Genomic DNA, 24,657 nt, shown 5'->3' with positions numbered 1-24,657 from the left:
CCTAGATGGAATACTGCTCTGGACCTGCCTGATAGATCTTAAAAACAACACCTTAAAGGATCAAACTGCAACCCAGAAGAAAGCTCAAGAATATTTATAAAAATACGGAAGTATCCAACATCCAACCAGGTAAAATTACAATGAATGCTAGTAGAGGGCAGGAAATGATGAAATTTACAGTGTACACAAATAAAATAAAGAACAGAGAGAATCGACAAAACTGAAAGTTGATTCTTAGAAAAGATAACAAAAATTGACTTACCTTTAGCTAGGCTGACAAAGAAAATAAGAGAGAAAACACAAATACACAAAACCAGATATGAAAGTGGGGGAATTACTACCAAGCTTACAGAAATAAAAAAGGATTTTAACAGAATACTATGAACAGTTGTTCACTAATAAATTGGATAACTTAGATGAAATGTATAAATTCCCACCAACATAGAAATTACATAAAATGATTCAAGATGAAAGGAACAATCTCAACAGATCTATAAGTAAAGAAATGAAATCAGTAATCAAAAACATTGCAAGAAAGAAGAATCCAGGATCAGATGACTTCAAAAGTGAATTCCAGCAAACATTTAGAGAAGACTTAATGCCAGTCCTTCTCAAACTCTTCCAGAAAATAGAAGAGGACTATTTCCAAACTCATTTTATGAGGACAGAATTACCCTGAAACCAAAGCTCTAAGTGAGAAGATAATGGAGGAAAAGAACTGTCAACCTAGAATTCTATACCCAGCAAAAGTGTATTTGTAAAAAAAGATGAAATAACAACTAATAAGAAGATACCAATGTGTGTATTAGAACTCCCTTTCTGTGTTCCACAACCATCATTGTCATGCTAATTCTTTTCAATTTAAAAAAATTTTTTCATATAATTATGTTTGCTTTTACTGATCCTGATCTCCAGGTTCTTTACTATGTTTTAAACAGTTCAGTTCTCTTTTATGAGGTTTTTCAATACAACCTTCATTTCTGAAATTTTTCTGTTGCTTATTCCTTGAAATGTGCCAGCTTATATTTTATCATCTTTGTTTTTTTTTTAAAATCACATCTTACTACCAAGTTTGATCTCTGCTTTTTGCTTCTGTTTTAGGAGCAATGACCTCATTAAGGAATATTTTTGAAAGCAGGGGTTTGTCAACATTTTTCTCCATGATTCTCTACCCTGCTGTCTGCCCAGAGAAGCTAACTTGTATGAACCACCTCAACAGTCTCCCTTGCCTTCTGGCTTCTGGTGAATTCAGCCAACAGAGAACATCCAAAACATTGGAGGGATGGAGAAGAATAAGATGGTGGTATTTATTCCACTGGTTTATTTTCTGCAGCTTTGCCTTGAGATGATTGATTTGTCAGCCTAAGGTCATAGCTTCTTTCAAAGCAGCTCACTCCATGTTACTCCTATTTCCAGCTTTTGGTCACCACTCTCCCTGTTTACCATTTTGGGCATAGGGATAGTGGCAGCACTATGGTTGCTAGCCCTGCAGTACCATTGTTTTTGGTTTCCCTGCATTGTATCCACTTCTTTATAACTAGTTCTCATCATTGAGTTATCCTTGAATTATCCTGATTTGTGTGGAGCATCATTTCCTCATGGGACCTTGACCGGATCAGCTCAGAGTAGTTGATCCAGCTGATAGCCCCTTTCTAAGACTGAAGCACTGAAGATTCTGGGTTTAGTATTAGTAAAGTAGATAGAGAGTTTATCTTTGTTGTAGTTCCTTGTAAATGGAGGACTTAATAGTAACTTTTTATGCACAGAGTTTTATTGAATATCTATTTGCAATCAAGTGGCAAAATAACTGGTTGAGAGGAAAAGAAAATTATCAGTGAAATCAATTAATCAGAAGATCTATCCTTGATCTGGTTGATCTCTGAAATCTAGAGTACTCTCCATCTCAATAATTTTCACTCTGAAATATCATTGTTTATCATCATCCAGATTGAGAGACACTTGCACAAACCTCCATCTGACCAGACTTATGAGGTCACTGGTTTATTATCTGTTGTGTGAGCAGCTTCCACCCTAGGCAGAGGGCTCATGAACAGATGATTACTACTTGAGGACAGAATTCACAATTCCAGATTTCACAATATCCAGCCCCCAGTGTCTGATTCCACCCTTTTCTAGCTTCAAGAGTGGTTTGATTTGCAGGGTAGGATTAAATATATACAGTCAGATAAGACCCATTCCTTGCTCTCAAGTATCTCATGGTCTGAAGTGTGGGGAGTATAAGAGATGATTACATACAGACAAATAATTATAAGGCAGTTTGACAAGGGCAATAATAGATGGTCTGTACAAATACATTCGTCAGGTATCTGATAGTAATACCTGATATGTTGTTTTTCTGTATTATCTTGGTAGTTACATTTCGTTACATTTCATCAAGATACTTCACTAAACAAAGAGCAGTCTTATCCCTAAGAGAAAAACCTTTTGAGAGAGAATATTGTCATTGCTTGCATAGTCTTCAGGAAGAGTGGATTTCAGGTTATTTTGATCTTACATCCTTATCATTAAAAAAAATTTGTACACATCCCCATAAAGTAATATTCATAGTTTATACCCATGCATTGCTGTAGTTCCTTTATGAATATCAGCACAACATACTATATATTTTTTTAATTATTTATTTATTTTCATTTATTTATTTATGGCTGTGCTGGGTCTTCGTTTCTGTGCGAGGGCTTTCTCTAGTTGCGGCAAGTGGGGGCCACTCTTCATCGTGGTGCGCGGGCCTCTCACTATCACGGCCTCTCTCATGGCGGAGCACAGGCTCCAGACGCGCAGGCTCAGTAATTGTGGCTCACAGGCCTAGTTGCTCTGCGGCATGTGGGATCTTCCCAGACCAGGGCTTGAACCCGTGTCCCCTGCATTGGCAGGCAGACTCTCAACCACTGCGCCACCAGGGAAGCCCCATACTATATTTTAATAGAAAATAAATAGAAATAAATTTCTTCTACTACTCTTTTTGCATTCCACTAAATTATTATTGTTCCCACTCCCACTGTGAAGACTACTGCTCAAAAGCAGATGCATTAAAAAAAAAAAAAAAAAAAAGATTGTCGGACTTCCCTGGTGGCGCAGTGGTTAAGAATCTGCCTGCTGATGCAGGGGACACGGGTTCGAGCCCTGGTCTGGGAAGATCCCACATGCCGCGGAGCAATGAAACCCGTGCACCACAACTACTGAGCCTGCTCTCTAGAGCCCGTGAGCCACAACTACTGAGCCCGTGTTCCACAACTGCTGAAGCCCGCGCGCCTAGAGCCCATGCTCCACAACAAGAGAAGCCACCGCAATGAGAAGCCTGCACACCGCAATGAAGAGTAGTCCCCGCTCGCCGCAACTAGAGAAAGCCTGTGCACAGCAATGAAGACCCAACACAGCCAAAAAAGAAAAGAAAAAAAAAAAAAAGATTGTCCCCATATAACAGGTTTATGATGTTGACCTTACAGTATGGTGAACTTTAGATACTGCATCATTTCTCCCTGGTGCAGGGGGTACCATTTTTCCTCCTTTTCAAGTAATCTATTTGACTTTCTGCCTGATAGACCCAGTAGAAAATCATGTGGAAATGGGAACTCAAAAGCCAATTTTAAGATACATGTACATTTGTAATTATTGGTGGATTTTTTCAGTTTTCTCCAAAATCCAGAATGAGTTGGAAGAAGTGGTAAGTCCTCTTTATGGAGCATAATTATAAGCAAAGCAAAGCATAAGGGCATATCAATGTCTGTACTTGATAAGTAGAATCTGAGTTCTGAGTTGGTTGTCTTGGTTGTTTTAATGACTTTAACTGATACCAGTGTTGATTTTAATTGTATAAAATTACTTGGTCATATAGGATGCCTTGAACCAGCTTAAGGACAGTCCCACAGTCTGAAAGGCATGGCTCTAATACAGTCTGCCATCACGCTTAAACTAAGTCCAGCTGGCTTCCACTTTTTCCTGTTTCTTTTCCTGCTTCATGGATCCATGTCTGGGAAGGTAGATCTGGGACGTAACCTCGGCTTCCTGACTACCTACTATACCTTAATCAGAATCAAACCACATCAATACCCCATCAGTCCCGAAAGAATTTCCTCTAAGTCTCTTGACTATCTGAGGTAATCCTTTCCTACAAATACCACAGCCAGCGGCCATAGCTTTCCTGGCTATCAGAAATTTTCAAGAAGTTGAGTATAAGTTGAATAAGTTAAGGCTTCTGTAGAGTCTTTATCTTCAGGTTCTCTGGACCTTGAAGAATAATTTAGAAATAGAGGAAAAGAACATTCTACGATCAAAGCTCAGTGAGAGTAAATGCAAAGAGGAGAACAGCCTGGAGAGTGCATGGGGAAAGGCAATAGCTGTGTTTAGCGGAAGTAAACATTGCAAGGAAGAAAAGGTAGGGGTTGAGTCTGGATGGTCGGGGTCGACTTGTGTAGAGTTAAGGTGATCAAACATATTCTTTGTTAATGAAGAACTGATAACAGTTCTCCGAGAAGAGGGAAACAATCAATCTTCATTACCTTTTCATGGAAAAATAATTTTGATGATGATTAAGAGCAAGAATTTGAAAAATTTCGAAGTCATGGAAGCACCCACTGAATCGAAACTATTTTATCAGAATAGCGAAAAACTGATTACAAAGCAAGTAACATAGTATTTAATGGATAACACCCCCTATGAAACACAGCATATCCAGGCAACAAGCAGTAGTTAAAGCAACAAAAATTTCATTATAAAGAACTAACTCAGAATTTTCTATCTCTGAATAATGTTGAATGAAATGTACCCGGAAGGCATGGTGGGGTACAAAACAGACCACTATTACGAGGAGGAAGAAGAAGCTCTTGATTTGAGCTCTGCATTCTTGATGGGCCCACATGTCGGGCCAAAGAGTCTTTACCAGTTGAACGATAACCCCCATCTGTATCAGAAAGAGGGTCACAACCGTTGTCATCATAATGATGGTCATAGAGTAGTTCAAGATAATGCATTCCCTGTGGTTGAGGTCTTTGTAGAACTCGAAGCATCGTTGCTCTGAGTAAGTTGGATGGGTGCCATATTGTAAAAAAAATATTGGCAAAAACATGACGCCACCCACCATCCAAATAATAATGCTTAAAACCACCGCATGGTACTTTTGGAACTGCTGCATTTGGAGTTTCTTAAAATACATGAGCAATCGGAGTATGATGATGGCCACATAGAAAGCAAAGGTGAAGTACATATGACCATATATTATGCTGCTAACCAATCGGCAGGTGAAGAATCCAAACTCCCAGACGACTGATATATAATAGCTGAGGCGAAAGGGAAGGCTGACCAGGAGGATGGAGTGTAGCACTATGATATTGAGAACGATGGTGGCAATCATTGATTGGCTGTTCCTTTTGAGCATCATACAAGACATCGTAATCGCTCCTGCAGCACCTCCCAGCAAAACTGCGCTGTAGAGCGTAATGAGAATCATCCTGCAGTGCCTGTCGCAGCGGCCCGGGTCTATGTTGGAAGCGTTTGACAGGGTGGTTGTATTGATCAGCTCCATATTTCACCACAAAATGCTTAGAAGACCATAAACCCCTAAACCAAAAGTTTTACAAAATTAGAATGGATATATTGAAACTGCGCAGCAACTGCTCCTGAATGGTCTTGTTTTGCCATCTCAGCCCACTGTTTACAAGCCTAAAACTGGGTACCCAATAAGTATTGTCAGAGACTCGTCTTAATTACCCAAAGATATTGAAGAGACAAAGAGAGTGAAACAAAATGACAAAAATAAGACTGTCTGAATATAAAGCTTGTAACTGTGCACTCAGGCATTCTCTTCACAGATATGTCTAAACTCACATACCAGGGCGGGATGAGCGTAAGACATATTAGCCTCTGGCGTAAAGTTTAAGGAAGGGCGAGAGACTCAGTCATCAAAATAAATAACAGTCTAATGCAATGTTTTTTAAAAATCAAAATTAATGCAAAAAATTCATGATGAACAAAATAAATTTTAAACAAAGGCAGGGTCCGTATACACCCAACACTCGTTCATATCAGATCTATAAAGGCCGTCCATCCTATTGTCAGAAAATCCAGTTTGAGATACCGCAGAGAAGACCATGTAAATCACATGTAATTATTGGAAGAAGGTATATCAGACACTTTAAAATATTTCCTGTGAACAGCTTTGGGGGAAGGAGAAGCATATAATATACATATTACCTGCACTCTTCTTCCAAACTCTGAAACTTTCCCTGGACTGGTATGTTACATTTTGGTAAAAAGTTGGGGTTCGGGGGTGGGTTCTGTTTAGTTTTCACTTAAGTTTTTCAGGTATGGATGCATAAGAGATAGTGATCATATAGCAGAGAGACAGACTGCTTGGCATTGTGCTTTCCTGCATCTAAGTGTCACTTGGCCATTTGGTTGCTGTTAGGGTGTGTATAAGTCTCCTGGCCTCACGGAGCTCTGGCTATGACATGCAAAAGTCACACTGCCTGTGTCACTGGAAAATGAAATGAGTCAGTGCATTTGAGACAGCTTTATAACTGAAAAAAAAAAAGCCACATAAAGTTATGATTCTTAAGGTGAAACAACAAAAGCAAAAAGACATTATTTACCTCTTTCTCCTTAGTCTACATAGGGCAGATACACAGTTATGTTACATAAAATTGTTGCATTATTAAGCATTTAATAAATATCCTACAATTAAAAGCAAACTTTTTCAGACCTTTGATCAGATGGTATGAGACCCAGGCATCAACAGGTCAGACTTTCCTCTCTGGAAGGATCTGTGTCCATTTTCCTCACGTATCTGCTGCCCACCTGGCCAGAAGCAGTGTCTGAGCGTTTGTATCTGAGGGAGAAGTTATTCCACAGTGAACGTCTAAATATCTTAGAATTTTTCTTCTGCTACTATGGAATCTTCTTAGAATAACTAAATTTTCATTTATGAAAAATTATATTGGACCTGTCACATTGACTACTCTCAAATGAGATTTTATTGTAACTTAGAAACATAATTTGCATAACAATCTAAACTTTATGTGCTGAAATATGCATTTTAGCAAACTATATATATATACATATATATATACACACATATATATATATATAATGCATAATGCGTGTACACTTTTTCTGTGAAACAAAATAGTTTTATGTGACTTATGAACAACAAATACGATACTACTGACTTAGTTTTAAAATTTTGGTAGTCCTCAAGTCTAAGCAGACGAGATTTAAGTTTGACATGACTTTAAAGCAAGGAAAACTTAAATAATTTATCAGGTCCCACCAGTTTAAATGGACACAACTGCCAAGGCTGTGTGACGTTTGGAAATAGGTTATTAGCTGGCTAATAATGGGACAAATAATTAACACTGAAGTTGCCTCTTCAGTCGCAAATATGGGAATGAGATCTATTTTGTAAGGATGTTATGAGAAATAAGTTAAATTGCATGTCTAAAGACCCAACAAATTCCCTGACATGAACTAGGTCATCAAAGCGTCAATGCCACTTCTCCCTCTATAATGTACACAAAGATATATCATAAACATACAATGCCATCCTTTTTTAGTTACCTCTCAGAACCATGCTATAAATATTTAAATGCATTGAGATAAATTCATAGGGAAGGGAGGAAGTTGGATCATCACTTTTCCTTGCTCTCAGGACCTTACCCTTACGACCACCAACCCCTGGAAATTTTTGCTCATGAAAACAAAGTACTGAGACTATTACTCAACCATAAAACGGAATGAAATTGGGTCATTTGTAGAGATGTGGATGGACCTGGAATCTGTCATACAGAGTGAAATAAGTCAGAAAGAGAAAAACAAATATCGTATGTTAACACATATATATGGAATCTAGAAAAATGGTATAGATGATCCTATTTGCAAAGCAGAAAAAGAGACACAGACGTAGAGATCAAATGTATGGATACCAAGGGGGGAAGGGGAGGTGGGATGAATTGGGATATTGGGATTGACATATATACACTAATATGTATAAAATGGATAACTAATAAGAACCTGCTGTATAAAAAAAAAATTCAAAAACTCAACAAACAAAAAAATAAATAAATAGATTAATTAATTAATTAAAAAAACCAAGTACTGAGACTATTACTCAGCCATAAAAAGGAATGAAATTGGGTCATTTGTAGAGACGTGGATGCACCTGGAAACTGTCATACAGAGTGAAATAAGTCAGAAAGAGAAAAACAAGTATCGTATATTAACACGTATATATGGAATCTAGAAAAATGGTATAGATGATCCTATTTGCAAAGCAGAAAAAAGACACAGATGTAGCGATCAAACGTATGGATACCAAGAGGGAAGCGGGGTGGTGGAATGAAGTGGGAGATTGGGATTGGCATGTATACACTATTGATACTATATATAAAATAGATACTAATGAGAACGTACTGTATAGCACAGGGAACTCTACTCAGTGCTCTGTGGTGACCTAAATGGGAAGGAAATCCAAAAAAGAGGGGATATATGTATACGTATAGCTGATTCACTTTGCTGTACAGTAGAAACTAACACAGCATTGTAAAGCAACTATACTCCAATAAAAATAAATTAAAAAAAAAAAAGCAAGTACTGAAATTTCTAGATCTGTTTCCTATGCAGAAACATTTAAATGAACATCCAAACTACTTACTTGTTCTTTTCCTCTTATGATCTGCTGCTGGTGGAAGACACAAGGCACTTTGGTCATTTGCTGGTGATCTACATCAGAACAGGTAATAAGAATGGTTTGCTAGAATCAAGTCTCCAGTCAAGAGAGGTCATGGGATGAATAATGTACTGGCAAAGAGCTCAAGCTTTAGACTGAGGTCTTTCAAAGTTAAACAGTCAAGATGGAGGACCCAGATAAACCGTCTGGGCCACAAACGGATGTGTAGCTCTACAGCTAGTGGTGAGACAGATTCAAAGTATTCTTCTAAGCTAAGACTTTCATTTTCACTATCAATGACTTATTTGCAGTAACTCTTCTCATTAACATGAAAAACTTAGTATTTTTTCCCCAATGCTCTTTCTTACCACACTTGTATCCAAAATGTTTCATATTCAGTATAAGAATGACTGAGAGAAGTACTCTGTGTGAGATTTTTATATTCTCAACAGTAAACTCAACATATTTATATCTCTGGCTTTCACTTTCCAAGACTCCTTTCCCTCAATAACTGCCATTTGGAGATATGGTTCCTTTTGAAGCTCGACCGTCTGGTGATGTAACTTCCACAAGAGGGCACGTTTTTTCTCAAAAGTAAATTTTCTTACGTCAGTCTTCTCACTTCCTGTTCTAACTTCATAGTCACCTTTAGCTGTGCTAAGACCTCAAAGCATAATTTTAAGGAAGTTGGGTTTAGTACACCTAAAGATGAAAGAGACCAACATGCCTTCAACAGTTGCGGGCAAATTCAGCCCCAAATCATATTACTGTTCAGCTACAGGAATTCAAAAGGACCAAAACTCTGTCAACTGTAAAGCAGACTCATTATGGACCACATATAGGTAACAACTTGATAAAATTTTCATTTGCTTTGGAAAGAATGAATATCATCTCCACCTACACCATCTGCTAGATGATCACCCAAAAGTGCTTGTAGCCACAGAGATACAAAACAACAGAATCTAAACATAATAGAGCCATATGCTTAATTATTTCAAGAAAAACGCTCAATAGAAGATGGGATTTCCAAGCCTTACTGTCAAAAGCAAATTTGTACCAATTCAACTAAGCTCATGGAACCAATTTTTCAACCCATTTTAAACATCTCGCCTTAAATCAAATTATTTCAAAAATACGAAATCTGGGTTGTAGGCCTGGATTTTGACATAGTATCTGGCAGGTCTCATTTTTCAGATAAAATGTGTTTCCTGGAATCTTTGGGATAAAGTATGTTCCCATAGAAACCATGCTATATTTAGAGGTTGCTTCTCTGATGAAGGACTAACTGGGAAACAAGATAAATGTGACCAACAGTGGAGCCTAAAAATAAAAGTTGGCTATAATTCAGAACTATAGCCAGCACACAAATTGATAGCATTCACACTGACAACGTAAGGAATTCAAAGTACTAAAATGTGTGTATATTATATTTAAAACACATCTAGAAGAATGCTTGTATTTAATATTTTTTTCTCACTACACTCAGAATTCAGCTCTTTTCATTCAGGAGTACCAAGATTTTTAAGAACATAACAAAACCTTAGTTTGAGAGCTTAGACATTACCCAGTTCAGTACAGTACAACCTTGTTTTTTTTTTTTTTTAGAGAAAATATGATTTATTGCAGTAGAGTTGATTTACAATATTGTGTTAGTTTCAGGTGTACAGTGAGTCAGTTATACATATGCATATAACTATTCTTTTTCAGATTCTTTGCCCAAATAGGTTAATACAGAATACTGAGTAGAGTTCCCTGTGCTATACAGTTGGTCATTGTTGATTATCTATTTTATATATAATAGTGTATATATGTTAATCCTAAACTCCTAATTTATCCTTCCCCTCCATATTTCCCCTTTGGTAACCATAAGTTAGTTTCTAAGTCTGTGAGTCTGTTTCTGTTTTGTAAATAAGTTCATTTGTATCTTTTTTTAGATTCCACATGTAAGTGATATCATATGATATTTGTCTTTCTCTGTACGACTTACTTCACTTAGTATGATAATCTCTAGGTCCTTCCATGTTGCTGCAAATGGTATTATTTCATTCTTTTTTATGGCTGAGTAATAGTCCATTGTTATGTGTACCACATCTTCTTTATCCATTCATCTGTTGATGGACATTTAGGTTGCTTCCATGTCTTGGCTATTGTAAATAGTGCTGCAGTGAACATTGGGGTGCATGTATTTTTTCAAATTATGGTTTTCTTTGGATATATGCCCAGGAGTGGGATTGCTGAATCATATGGTAGCTCTATTTTTAGTGTTTTGAGGAACCTCCATACTGTTTTCCACAGTGGCTGTACCAATTTACATTCCCACCAACAGTGCATGAGGGTTCCTTTTCTCCACACCCTCTCCAGCATTTATTGTTTGTAGGCCATTCTGACCACTGTGAGGTGATACCTCATTGTAGTTTTGATTTGCATTTCTCTAATAACAAGTGATGTTGAGCAACTTTTCATGAGCCACTTGGCCATCTGTATGTCTTCTTTATGACCCTCTAATTTAACAGAGGAAGCCACCAAAATTCAGAGGTTTAGAAAATTACCACAAGGTCACAGGCCTATTTAGAAAGCAGATAAGGATGAAAAATACATACCCCATTCCAAGCCTTCATGTCCACTGCATGATGCACACGTGGTGAACTTGAGATTGTCTCTTGCAGACACATTAGCAATCAACAGCTTAATTTTCCACCTACTTCTCTGTGATATCTGGAATCTTATTTTTGGAATGGACCTTAATCTTTAAATAGAAGTATATTTTAAAATCCTAGAGAATTAAAATTCTTCTTTAAATATTGTTTGCCCCACAGACAAACCATTAAAGTAAGACATTAGCATTGGTGATAAGCCTAAGTGGGTTTTCAGAAGGAAAAGTTCATCTGTCCTCTGCAGGAGAAGGTCCAAAGCAGATGCTGCTGGAGATGTCACCATCTTGCCCCATCTTCCCCCTTCACGGGAGGTGCCATTTGAGATGGCCATTTGGTGGGCAGTGTCTGCTCCTGAAAGAATGGGGTGGGGGTCGCTTGTCTTTCTAGAGTTGTTAAATTGCTACTGTGAAATGTCCTTAGGAAAGTGGTGATAAAATCTGCAACTGCTAATTCTCAAACCTGTTTACACTCCTAAGTCATTAGCCAAGACACTGAAATGCCAGCCTTGGTGCCCTGTCTGATCCAAAACACACAGAGGTTCAGCTGACCTAGATATTCAAGGCAGCACCTGGGCCTTGGACCTCTCCTCACTCTAGGACCTGCATTCTAGTTCCTCTCTTCAGTTCTCTCCCTTTGTGATTATGTCTAGCTCCCTTGGTCTCTCTCAGATACAATGTAACTTTCTTTCATGGAGACAGTGAGATTTCAAATGAGAGGAGTCCAGACAGCCCATTCCAGCCCTCCGCTTATTTCCCAGATGGGAGATGGAGACCCAGGAGGCCATTCTATCCCTCCCACTCCTCCCCCTGAGGAAGGTGACCCAGGGCAGCATCTCAGAGCATCTTTAGACGCCACACAAACTGAAGCATATCAAACAAGCATGTTGTAAGAAACCTGTTTTTTCTAAATTAAATATTGTCTGGCATTTATTTTCTAGTATAGATATGGTCTCAAATAATGAAACCAAAGTTGGCACCCAAAAGCCTTGGATGGTTGAGAGCCCTAGATGTTGGTCTTTAAACATGTATAAATGGTGTATGTTGTCCTGACACAATGTTCTCTACATCTGATAAAAGGATAACTGATTTGAAGTAAAACAAGAGAGATTAAGATTAGACATTAAGGAAAAAACTCTAATGAAGGCAGAGAGGGATTTATGCTGGTCTATGAAGCCCTCTGTTAACGTGCTTAACCTCAGCTCACACTATGCTATGCTCCGTCTCTCCGGTTTCTTTTTGCTCCTCGAGCCCACCCAGGTCCTTGTACATTGCGTATTTTGCATCTGTGGGTCTCTCTGCCCAGAGTGCTTTTCTCACTTCTGCATGTCAGGCTGCCTCTTGTCATTCTGTTCTCAGCGTTGGTGTTAGCACCTCTGAGAAGCCCTCTCTGACTGCCACAGGGTTGGGCAACTACTCCGGGACCACCGCATTGCCCTGGTTGAAGTCTTTGCATGTGATTTTCCATGAGATGTTTTAATTTCTTAATTGTTCATTATGGGTCTATCGCCTGCCTTCTGTTCCGCTGAGATATACCCCCTCTAACATATCTAAGGATATGCTGTGTACTTAGCTTTTGGACCTTAGATCAAACAGAGAACACTGCCTGGCATTTCAAAGTCTCAGTCAGTGGCTTGGGCATGTAAACAAGGTTTGAGAATGAGCAGTTACCGATTTATTTACCACTTTCCTAAGATGGATTTCACTGACCCTAACTGCACTGTCATTGTCACTTCCCAGTGCCCAGATCAGTGTGCAGCGCATACTTGTTGAATGAATTCAATGTTTGTTGAATGAATGTGTAAATGTACATGATTTTCTAAAAGTGGCTGTGGAATAATCCTTCTTTTGGAGAAAACAACTTAATCATTTTAACTTCATTCTTATAAGTTCTCAGGGACTAGGGTTGAATGTAAGAGCTGGAATTGACCTAAAAGAGGGTCTAACAAACCCAAGTGCTAAATTTTACAGAAGGAACTGAGGCCAAAGAGGCAGTCTGAGTAGAGGCCACACAGATGCCCTGCATCTGCGACTCCCGGCCCACCCTCCTTTCTTGACCTGCCCTGTTGCCCAAAGTGACCATTTCCCAGGCCACTACATCTGGAAGCTTTACCATATTCCAAAGAGTCTTGTCTCTTTTTTAGATGACTGAGTCTTATAACACTTGGAAGCATCCCAGAGCATGGAGACATTCAATCAAGAATGAGGAAACGTTTTGTTCAACATAAACTTTTCCTCTAATCTTCTTTTTAGCTTCAGATCTTTACATGCTTTGTATGAATCTTCTCACGTACCTTGGGGAGTGATCTGATTTCCCAGTCAAGCTGTTTACCTCTTTGGAGGTTACCGTACAATGTGGTTTAATTTTTTTTTCTCTTCTGTATTCTACTCCTTTATGAAAGGAAGATAATACTTCCTCAGAACAAAGGAAAGGGAGTAGTGGTTTTACTAACACATGCTACACGCTAGACGGAAGAATGAGCTGTAGTTCAGATCAACAGATTAAACTCAACTGCTTTCTGAAATAAAAGAATTACCTTAGTATTTTGATATCCAGAGGGACTTCAATCAAGATATGATTAACAAAGTATCTGATTGATGTGTCAAGAAGGACTTGGCAAAAATTCACCAAAGGAACCTTCTTCAGGGTATAATAATATCCACAAGCTGTACTAGGATATAAACAGGTGTCTATCACTATAGTGCTTTAAAATTAAACATTCTAAGCAATGTTTCTCAAATGTGATTGTGCTTATGAATCACTTGGCGATCTTGTTAAGATGCAGATTCTGATTCATTAGGTCTGGGGTAGGACCTGAGAGTCTGACTTTCTCACTGGTACCCAGGTGTTTCACAAGCTGCTGGTTCCATGGACCATGCACCATGGACCATCCTTGGTGTCGCAGGACTCTACACTGTCCAATATGGTAGCCATTCTCCACATTGTGGCCATTTCAGTTAACTTAAGTTAAAACAATTCACTTCTTCAGTCACATTTCAAGAGCTCGAAAGTTCTATTGAACAGATTTACTAAGGAAAACACAATGTATTAAATAATTCCTAGTCCCCATGATCTCGCCTCCTCTCTTTCCTAGCTGTAGGCTGCCAGCTTTTATTGGGAGAATAACAAGCATTGGTTGGATAAGCAGGTGTGTTTGAAGCTGGGGGAGATGGGGCAGAAGAGAACCAGGGAGAAGAGTTGTTGAGGAATCCAAAGAATAAAGGTGTTTCAAGGAGGGTGAGGTCAACAGGGTCAAATTTGGCCAAGAGGACAAATAAGCTAAGGTTTGAAAAGTGCCCATTGACTGTGGCAGCATGGGCAGAGGAAGAGGCAGTAGTCGATGGAATATAGGATTAAACTAGGGTTGTTAACAATGGAAGCTTTTTGCTTATTTCCGTGGTAAAATTTTTAAATGCTGGTCTTGGACCACAAAGGAGAGACTGGCCATGGGGATATACTGGTTTTGAATTTTCAAGTCAAAATGGGCCCTATGGTAACCTAGTTCATGCTTTGACTATTCAGAGAACTCAAATAAATACCATTAGCCATCAGAGATTTCAGAGTCTCCAGTTCCGAGGAGCACATCTCAAGCCTTCAAAGAAACCTCAGATTTCCTTCTGGCTAAGCAGAAAAAAATAATAACTTTGTCTTTATTACACCGGTAATTACAGAACTCTTCGCTTTCTTTGTGGGCTCCAGTTAGGATGAGGAGCAATTTCACCGATCACCTTTTACTCAAAATCTCACCAGACCCTTAAAAATAAACTCTCTTTTCAAGGAAAGGCCAAGCCCTAAGAGATGTTGCCAATCAAAATCTGACACCTTGTTCAGAGTGTGAAGATCAGTTTTAATCCGCCGCTCGGCCCAACCTCCTTTTCAGAAATTACATTCATTTCCCTATTATTAGTAAATTTTGAAAAAAGAATACAAAAGCTGATAGAACTTGGTGGTGGGCGCAGCTGATTACATTTTCCTGCTACTGCAGCAGAAAAGCCCTTTCAAGGAGAATGGCATGCATTACACTTGAGGATGGGCGGGGTTGACTCTCCAGGAGCAGTGTTGAGCCTCTGACACTCTCAGAATATTGCCTCCCTGATTGCTCCAAATCGCTAACAGACCACTGTGTCATTGAGTTACCTGGTGGCACAGAAAGGCTGACCCGGTACTTGAATTGGACTCCTGGGACCTGTGGGACACAGGAGTTTGGACTCAGATGGGCACCATGTCATTTTGGGCAAGACAGAATCTTTGAATCCCTTTATTTTTAAAATAGGCAGCATATTGACTGTGCCCATTTGACTCATATCTTCTGTGAGGGCAAAGTGGAGATCTGAATCCCGGGGCCTCAGGCCCACTCTTCACTCACTCGCCTTTCCCCCCTTCCCCTTCTGGGAGCAGGAGCCCCTCAGGCTTTGGGGGAGGGAGGGTTTCTGGGGCCCCTGAGTTGGAGCGGGTCACGTTGGCATTGTCTTCATGACCATGTAGCTCATGTTGAAAATTAAAGTTTTTGGCTTTTCTTGGGATTTCCCTGGCGGTCCAGTGGTTAGGACTCCGGGCTTTCATTGCTGAGGGCCCGGGTTCGATCCCTGGCCGGGGAACTAAGATCCCACAAGCCACATGGCACAGCCGAAAAATAAATAAAGTTTTTGGCTTTTCTTTAAAAAAATCAGTAAAATAGGCAACATATAATTTTTTCCCTGTCCTAAGAGGCTGTTTTTGAAGGAACAAAGTGCAAAACTGACAGATACATCAAAAGCATCTTGATTTCATAAGATAGCTCTGCAGTGCTGACCTAGCTGATGCTGCAGCCATTCTCTAAGTTTATGGCTGGGATTTTTCTTTTCAGGGATTTTAAAAAATCTGAGTTTCTGATGATTAACTAGTGGATTTCAGTCATGTGGACATTGGCTCAGTGGGGACTTAGTGTTGTCATGATTAATTAATTTTGGCTTAATGATGGGCCCCGGGGAGAAAGATGGAACCAAGAAAGATGGGACCGAGGAAATTGACTCCACCCAAGGGGCTTGCCCCTGAGGACAGGTGGGCAGTCCAATGACCCATCCAGAGGAAGTGACAGACTCTGGCAGGTTCAACCTGGTGTGAAGGACGAAGAGGCGGGAGGAAATCCAGGCAGTGGATGTAACCCAAATCCGCGTAGATAGAGGCAATGAACCTGGTGTTGTGCTTATTCTCGCATGGGCCCAGTGAAAGGACAGTCAGAGGGTAAGGCAGAGTTTTCAGCTTTCACCTACATCAGAGTTAACTGGGCAGCTTATTAACACAGCACTTCCTGAGAACCTGTGGATGGGACCAGGCGTCCATACTTTCAACAAGCCACCAGGTCATCCTGATTTATCCTGATGCTGTCCTTCAGAGGACCACTTCCAAGAAGGGTGAGAGTGGGCCTCATCCTTCCAGGTGTCAGGGGAGCACATGAAAGGGCTGGAGTTTACTTTGGGGCCATATCCCTAGAAGGAAGCTGAAGTTCTAGAGAAGAAACTGAGGCAGAGTCACAGCTTTATGGAGCAAGCAACAGACAGGTAGGTAGAAAATAACTAACTTGGTGGCCAGGCTTACTGTATACACATTGGCAAAACATCCTGCCCCATTTCCTGTCCTGATTGTGGTCTGAGAGCTATGACCTTAGAGGCAGGGCTTACAGGCAGATCAAAGTCTGGGATGTGGGGATACATCACATCTAAATTAGCCTCACTGTGTGTTTCTAACCAAGTGATTTCTGCTTTCAAGTAGCAATACCAATACAAGTGTCTTGAATAAGATGAGAAATTTCTTCTCTCACGTTACAAGAGATCCAGGCTGGGTGGCTCCAGGGTAGGTTTCTCTTGAGCACCCAGAGCTGGCAGAACTCTGGGCTGGTTTCCCCATGAGTCTCATGGCTTTCTTCTCAAGGCTACAAAATGGCAGCTGTTGTTGCAGTTTTCAGGTCCTCACACAACCTTGTGGAGAGGAAGAAAAAAGAACTGTATCCCCTTAGTCACTCATTATCAGGAAAGAAAACATTTCTGGAAGCCCTCCAGCAGACCTATCTTTACACCTTGTTGGCCAGAAAGGGTTGTTTGTTGACTCCTCCACCCATCTTAACACCCCCATGGTTTATATCCGGTGGCCGGAAAAAGGGCTCCCTTCCCTGTCCCCCACTACTGAAAGTATTGTGGTGCAGTGTACCGGGAGGGAGCAGGGAGATCTCCTCAGGAGGCGATCAGTGGTGTCTTCATCACTCCTCTCAGGAACATGATTAAAGGATTCTAAATGCTGGGAAAAGGTCCCTGTAGAGTTTACTGCATGAACTCCTTATGGTCTGTCTGTTATCAAATGATGCCAGTAAAGTTCATGTTAAGGAACTAAGCTTTTGCACATAACTCAGAGCACTGCCAATCCTTCCTCCATTCATCCTCCTCTAGGACACAACGTAAATTCCCAGCACACACCCTCCTGTGCAGGACCCTGCGAGCCTTCTCTCAGCATCATCTCAACCTTTGTGTTGAGAAGCACAGAGTTGTACTTCTTAACTTGGGCATTTTCTCACTTTCCATTTTTGAAAACAAAGATTCCTTCTTCTAACCTCCTTTAATCAAACTCATCTCAGATATTGCAACTCTAATGTACTTCCTCCTTCAAGGGAAAGTGAAGAAACATTTCTTCAAAAGTGCTGTAGGAAGGTAGGCTGGGTTCTGTTTTTGAAATGAGATGAAGTTGTGTTTTTCTGCCTGCTCATGAAAATGTCTTGCCTGATAAGTTCTGTGAGTCATGCAACTTAGAAACCCATAGACTTCCTGCTTGATTCCAGTAATGATTCATAATTTTTTCATCTAGTTTGTGCTTTAAAGCTATTTCAAGAAGATAAATACATGCGGTAAGAATGTCTTAGTTGATTTTTGTATTCCTTCTTTCCCTTTCCTTTCCCAACATTAAAATAAAGAAATGAAACATGATCTCAATATCAAGACAATCTAAACTGTTGGAGGAGGTAATCAAGAGGATGTGACCACTGGTTGTCCCACAAACTGGACCCAGGCAGTAGAAGGTTCCTCCCTCCCTCCCCTGTCCTTGGAATGAACACTCCACTTACCTTCCCGGAGCTGGAAGAGGAGATCTTATAAAGATCTTGTAAAGAGCTGGAAGAAAAGATCTACAGTGATCAAGACAGTATGGTACTGGCACACAAACAGAAATATAGATCAATGGGACAGGATAGAAATTCCAGAGAGAAACCCACGCACCCATGGTCACCTAATCCGTGACAAAGGAGGCCAGAATATACAATGGAGAAAAGACAGCCTCTTCAGTAAGTGGTGCTGGGAAGACTGGACAGCTCCATGTAGAAGAATGAAATTAGAACACTCCCTAACACCATACACAAAAATAAACTCCAAATGGATTAGAGACCTAAATGTAAGACCAGACACTATAAAACTCTTAGAGGAAAACATAGGCAGAACACTCTTTGACGTAAATCACAGCAAGATCTTCTTTGATCCACCTCCTAGAGTAATGAAAATAAAAACAAAAATAATCAAATGGGATCTAATTAAACTTAAAAGCTTTTGCACAGCAAAGGAAACCATAAAGAAAACAAAAAGACAGCTCTCAGAATGGGAGAAAATATTTGCAAAGGAAGCAACTGACAAGGGATTAACCTCCAAAATATACAAACAGCTCATGCAGCTCAATATCAAAAAAACAAGTAACCCAATCAAAAAATGGGAAGATCTAAATAGACATTTCTCCAAAAAAGACATACAGATGTCCAAAAAACATGAAAAGATGCTCAACATGACTAATTATTAGAGAAATGCAAATCAAAACTACTTTGAGGTATCGCCTCACACCAGTCAGAATGGCCATCATCAAAAAATCTACAAACAATTACTGCTGGAGAGGGTGTGGAGAAAAGGGAACCCTCCTACCTGTGGGTGGGAATGTAAATTGGTGCAGCCACTATGGAGAACAGTATGGAGGTTCCTTAAAAAACTAAAAATAGAGTTACCATATGACCCAGCAATCCCACTGCTAGGCATATATCTGGAGAAAACCATAATTCGAAAGGATGCATGCACCCCAATGTTCATTGCAGCACTATTTACAATAACCAAGACATGGGGGCAACCTAAATGTCCATCGACAGAGGAATGGATAAAGAAGATGTGGTACATACATACAATGGAATATTACTCAGCCACAAAAAGGAACAAAATAGTGCCATTTGCAGAGATGTGGATGGACCTAGAGATTGTCATACAGAGTGAAGTAAGTCAGAAAGAGAAAAACAAATATATAATATCGCTTATATGTGGAATCTAGAAGAATGGTACAGATGAACTTATTGGCAAAGCAGAAATCGAGTCACAGATGTAGAGAACAAACTTATGGTTACCAAGGCGGGAAGAGGGGTATGGGACGAATTAGGAGATTGGGATTGACATATATACACAACTATGTATAAAATAGATAACTAATGAGAACCCTGAGTAGCACAGGGAACCCTACTCAGTGATCTGTGGTGACCTAAATGGGAAGGAAATCTAAAAAAGAGTGGATATATGTATACATAAAACTGATTCACTTTGCTGTACAGCAGAAACTAACACAACATTGTAAAGAAACTATACTCCAATAAAAATTAAAAAAAAAAAAAAAAGGATGGACCACTGTTTGCCCTGTGAGCTGGACCCAGGCAATTGAAGGCTCCTCCCTTCCTCCCCTGTCCTTGGAATGCACACTCCACTTGCCTTCCCGGAGCTGGGAGAGAACATCTTATAAATGCTCCGCCCCTATACTTATGGTGGTCCCTGCAGCCTGTAGAAAGGGAAAAAATAAGATTCCCCAGATGCCTGCTGTACAAATGGATCTAAAGGAGGCAATTGGTCCACAGGGTCTGCAGTAGCTCTTAAGCCCAACACTGACACCATCTGGATAGAAACAGGAACAGCAGCAGTCTGTGGGCTGAACTCAAGAGCAGTTTGGCTGGTGATCACCCAGGAGCCCTGGCCATTAACCCTTTGAACTGACAATTGGGCTGTTCTAAAGAGATTAACCCTATGGCTTGGACAATGGAAAGCCAAGGGGTGGATGATATAAATAAGCCCTTGTGGGGTCAGGATATGTGCAGAGACACTTGGGTTTGCCTGCAAGAGCCTGAGTCCTCACTGTCTCCCATGTCCCAGCTCGTAAAGCACTGACACCCCTTGGTAATCAGGAAACGGATGCCCTAGCTTGGGTAGGAGCCCTAGCAACTGATCCTTCAGTAAATACAGCAGATTGAGTGCAAAGAAAGAGTGGCCACCGGAGCGCCCTGGTGGGATGCCATACTGCTAAGGATGCTGGGTTGCCCTTGAAAGACAGTGACTTAGTTAAAGCAGTAACAAGATGTCCTGGGTGTTCTAAACAATGCCCAAGGCAACTGCCAAAGGAATTTGGGGCCATCCTCTGGAGATCGCACCTGGTAAGGGGTTGGCAAATAGATTATATCGGGCCCCTCCCTTAAATGAGGGTCCTAAATGTGCCCTGGTTTGTGTGGATACCTTGTGTGGCTTAACACAAGCTTTTCCCTGTCGCCAAGCCAGCCAGGCTACCTCCATTGTGGGGTTAGAGAAGCTGAGTACCATGGGTGGACGCCCTCATCGAATAGACAGTGATTAGTGGTCACATTTCAAAGGTCATGATAGGCAAGCCTGAGCAAAAGACCGTGACACTGAATGGAGGTTCTGTCTCCCCTGTAACCTGCAGACCGCAGGGTTGGTAAAAAGAAAGAATGGACTCTTAAAGCAGCAGATTAAATTACTAATAGGTAAAACCACTTTGGCCAGGTGGACTAAAGTACTGTCCCAGGCTTATTACATTTGAGTGATCCAACACTAGGGCCTATTGCCCCATATGCCAGACTGGGGACCCCTGATGAGACATCCAACACCATAAAGGTACAGAAGTCACCAGCCACAGCCATTGCCCGGACTGTCGCTGTGGATGAACAAGCTATGCTGCTGGGAACCCCAAGCCCCATCACGCCTTGGTGAGGCATTATCTATTGGAAGTTAAGGTAGGACGTCCCGCTGAGATGGGTGAGCTACTTTGTACCCCTGGGTGCGGGGGTGGGGTGAGGGCTAGTCAGTTTCCACTGGGGTCCCATTGTCCTGCTGCAAGCGGAACACGCACCACTGAAAGAGGGGAGAAGGTGAGGGTCCTGCTCTGGCATGTCCCGCCCCTAGTGCATCTCCTCTGTCCTGACAGTGTTGTCTCTCCGGGCCGACATCTGTGGTAAACGCAGCCAGGTCGAGCTCCTAAAGCTGCCAGACTCCCTCTTCTCAAGGCCAGGCGAGCATATTCTGTTTTCCACTGTTACTTTTGGCCACTCTATGTCCCCTCCTGGAGGACATTATAGTACACATAGAAGCTGTAACTAAGTTCACTCACAAGCCTTAAGTAACATAAAATGACATAGAAATAAAGAAAAACTCGGAGGGACCTCTTGTAGAAAAGCATACTGTTACTATTTGCAAGTTTTCTGTAACTACTCTCTCCCCTTCACTTTGCTACGCCAGCCTCTCTTTGCCAGGTACTTTGATTTTTTTTTTTTCTTTTGCCTAGGGTACTTTGATTTTTCATTTGAAAGAGGATGTTTTAGATAGCATATATCCAGAAAAAGCTACCTACCTCCAATAGTAAAAAAAATACATTGGCATTCTCATGAATCAAAATCTCTTACAAAGAGTAGAACGGTGGTGGTTACCAGGAAGGGGGTGGGGAGGGATGGGAAGATTTGGTCAAACGGTACAAACTTCCAGATGAATTAAGTTCTGGGGATATAATATACCACATGGTGATTAGAGTTAATAATACTGTATTCTATACTCAAAAGTTGCTAAGAGGCTGTATCTTCAAACTTCTCATCATTAGAAAGAAATGATAATTATGTGAAGTGATGGAGATGTCAGCTAACACTATGGTGGTCATCATTTTGCAATATGTAAGTGTATCAAATCAACACGTTTTACAACTTAAACTTATACAAGGTAGTATTTCAATTATATCTCAATAAAACTGGGGTGGGAGAACACATGTAATAAAGGGTTCTACTGACTTTCTATGCTGTGAACATGTTTTATCAGTGAGCAGATATGCTGCCCAGTAGGTGTTAAAGGACAAATGTAATTAAGATGTGCTACTTGGGGGGGAAAAAAACCTCTTATGAATCTGATTAGAGTTAATTCATTTTCTAAAAGTCTGATCATACCTGAAGCTATAAAACTGGTTTCTTACATATACATATTTGAAGACTGTATTTTGCATCCTCAGGAAGCCCACTCTGAAACAATTTGGCACTCTTGTGCACCACAGTACTATCAGTTGGAAGAGATGTGTAGAGACAACCCAGCTCTACATCTAGTTGTACAAATTGTTTTGGAATTAGTGGGAATTGGTTGAGTTTATGAAGAATCCCAATATCCCCTAAATTTTGTTCTTTAATCAAACATTAGAACTATACCAAGGAGTTCTAATTGATTGGATGGCCTTTGAGAAATGATTCAGTCTTTACTGTATTTATTTATCAGTAATAAATGTTATTTTTAAAATTATTATGCTTAAAAAGAGATTTAGGATACCTATATAAGTATCATAAAGCTAACAAAATCACTCTAGTCAGAATATCTTGAGTTCTTTAGATTTCAGATCCATTATATGGGATATATACATCTCGATTCTCTACTGGGCATAAAGCAAAGCCAAGAAATTTGGGTGTAGATTTTTTTAAATCTATAAATATAATGACCTATATAGATTATATAGTCACACCTATATAGTGCAGCTAGTCTTTTCTTTCGTTATTTAGAGAAGCTGTTTTTTTTAAACTGACCTATAGTTGATTTACAATGTTGTATTAGTTTCTGCTGTACAGCAAAGAGATTCAGCCATATATATATATATATACACACACATATATATATGTATGCATTCTTTTTTATGTTCTTTTCCATTATGGTTTATCATAGGATAATGAATATAGTTCTCTGTGCTATACAGTAGGACCTTGTTGTTTATCCATTCTATATATAATAGCTTACATCTGCTAATCTCAACCTCCCACTCCAGCCCTCCTCCACCCCCCTCCCCCTTGGCAACCACAAGTCTGTTCTCTATGTCTGTGAGTCTGTTTCTGTTTCATAGATAGGTTCATTTTTGCCATATTTTAGATCCCATATGTAAGTGTTTCATATGGTATTTGTCTTTCTCTGTCCGACTTACTTCACTTAGTATGATAATCTCTAGGTCCATCCATGTTGCTGCAAATGGCATTATTTTCTTTTTTATGGCTGAGTAGTATTCCATTGTATATATGTACCACATCTTCTTTATCCATTCATCTGTTGATGGACATTTAGGTTATTTCCCTATCATGGCTATTGTGAATAGTGCTGCTGTGAGCATAGGGGTGCATGTATCTTTTTGAATTACAGCTTTGTCTGGATATATGCCCAGGAGTGGGATTGCTGGATCATATGGCAACTCTATTTTTAGTTTTTTGAGGAACCTCCATACTGTTTTCCATAGTGGCTGCACCAACTTACATTCCCACCAACAGTGTAGGAGGGTTCCCTTTTCTCCACACCCTCTCCAGCGTTTGTTATTTGTAGACTTTTTTAATGATGGCCATTCTGATCGGTGTGAGGTCATTCCTCATTGTAGTTTTGATTTGCATTTCTCTAATTAGCAATGTTGAGCATCTTTTCACGTGCCTGTTGGCCACCTGTTTGTCAAGAAGCCATTTTTTAAAATATAGAAAATAGTGTAAAATGTGCCTTTTGCAACTTTCAAAATTGTTTAATAAGTTTGAAAATATTTGAAATAGTATTTTTCAAGGAGATTGGAGTCAGGTTTTACTTCCTCTTTCTATTTGTACAGTAAATACATTTTAAAGTTAAAATTACTTCTGTAATGTCAAAGGAGGAGTAGGAAGGTAACACCAACATCCTTAGGTGGTTTCCAGCGGGTAATTAGTGTTATGGGGTGTTATTATTCCACCTTCCACAGTAACTATTCTTCTAGAATTATTTTCTGGCATATCCTTCGCTTGGGTGATTTGGAGAAATATCCTACAGCAATATTGCTTAATTTATTTTGGCGACAGCATTAAGTTTTGTTTGAACAATAAAGAGGCTAGAAGTTCTTTGAAGAGGTATTATAAGCCAGACTTTAATAGTCAATAGAAGGAGGGGCTGAGTATTGATTTAGAGAAGGAAAGATCTATAATAGTTAACTGGTAAGTCTTGTAAATCGAATGAGAACAGCAAGTAAATGATACAGGAGCAATGT

The 24,657-nt window shown here is 40.0% G+C and overlaps 1 protein-coding gene across 2 annotated transcripts in view; it reads left to right on the top strand.

Moving 5' to 3' along the window:
• The window catches only part of PNPLA8 (patatin like phospholipase domain containing 8), a 146,275-nt gene that overhangs the window by 51,943 nt on the left and 69,675 nt on the right, over positions 1–24,657 (top strand). The gene's annotated exons all lie outside the window — the stretch shown is intronic.

Source organism: Balaenoptera musculus, chromosome 9, assembly GCF_009873245.2.
Source record: "Balaenoptera musculus isolate JJ_BM4_2016_0621 chromosome 9, mBalMus1.pri.v3, whole genome shotgun sequence".
NCBI classification, from domain to species: Eukaryota; Metazoa; Chordata; class Mammalia; order Artiodactyla; family Balaenopteridae; genus Balaenoptera; species Balaenoptera musculus.
This window is presented reverse-complemented; position numbering and strand designations above follow the sequence as displayed.